The sequence below is a fragment of the Papilio polytes genome, unplaced genomic scaffold (genome assembly GCF_000836215.1).
Source record: "Papilio polytes unplaced genomic scaffold, Ppol_1.0 DF821153.1, whole genome shotgun sequence".
Classification (NCBI taxonomy): domain Eukaryota; kingdom Metazoa; phylum Arthropoda; class Insecta; order Lepidoptera; family Papilionidae; genus Papilio; species Papilio polytes.
In genome coordinates, this window is record NW_013528051.1 from 1 (window position 1) to 1,018 (window position 1,018).

Consider the following 1,018-nt stretch of genomic DNA (forward strand, 5'->3'; position numbering starts at 1 on the left):
CGGCGGCTCCCACGAGAGGTGCGCGCCCTCCTGCGACTTGGAGATCTTGATGGCGGAGGGCGCGCCGGGGAACCCCGGCAGGCACGTCTTGAACGCAGACTCCTGCACGCAAATAAATTATCTTATTAATACTAGAAATGTGAAATTTTACATGAATCTCTAGAACAGTCTGGCTGAAAAAAATCAATTTCAGAGAAATCTTAACCAGTCTTCGAAAACACGTACAATTACCTAATGTGTATTTTTATCCGTGTAGACAGAGACGCGGAGAAAAGCTAGTATTTAATGATAACAAGTAAAACGGAAAAAAACACTATCGGAAGAATACTGAAACGAATGTAATACACTACGTTCCGTATACCATCTGATAGATATTTTTTTAATACTTTTATGCGTTTAGGCGTGGATTTATCACTTGAGATGATGTTACGTATATAGTCTGTTATAAATAAAGGGCAGTGGGCAGTGGGCAGTGTCCAGACCTCGCTGAACTCGCCGCGGCCGCAGGAGTTGATGGCGGCGATGCGGAACTTGTAGGCGGTGCCGTGCTCCAGCGGCGAGGTGGGCAGCGCGCCCAGCTCCGGCAGGCTGTCCAGCGACAGGTTGGACAGCTCCACGTTCGGGTCAGATATGTAGTTTTGCACCTACAATATCGATAAATAATTAATTTTAAACCTTTATGCTTGGTTCACATTACGTTGTCAAACTATGGATCAATAAAGGATGATGATGTCCTAATTTTGAGTGTTACTTTCAACTGTTATCTGGCGCAAGAGAGCCGAAACCAGCAACGAGGCCAGCTCTACTGTTATACATGTGTAGGTATTATCATAAGCTATACAAATTATTTTTAGTAATAACAAATTCTTACCGTAAATGTAGTGCCTTTGACAATGCCAACAGTGTACCAGGTATCTTCATCATTCTTCGGTTTAGATTCTTCTGGCTCAGGCTGTAAAAATTAAATATCTATTTTAGTCATTCTTTTCTGTTTGCAAAACAATAACATTAGATAATT

The 1,018-nt window shown here is 42.2% G+C and overlaps 1 long non-coding RNA gene across 1 annotated transcript; it reads right to left on the reverse strand.

Moving 5' to 3' along the window:
- Positions 1 to 6: 6 nt before the first annotated feature.
- LOC106109576 lies at positions 7 to 955 on the reverse strand. The gene is made up of 3 exons (XR_001226018.1): positions 872 to 955; positions 483 to 644; positions 7 to 102 (listed from the first exon to the last, which is right to left on the reverse strand). It is a non-coding gene; the product is annotated as an uncharacterized LOC106109576 (long non-coding RNA).
- Positions 956 to 1,018: the final 63 nt, after the last annotated feature.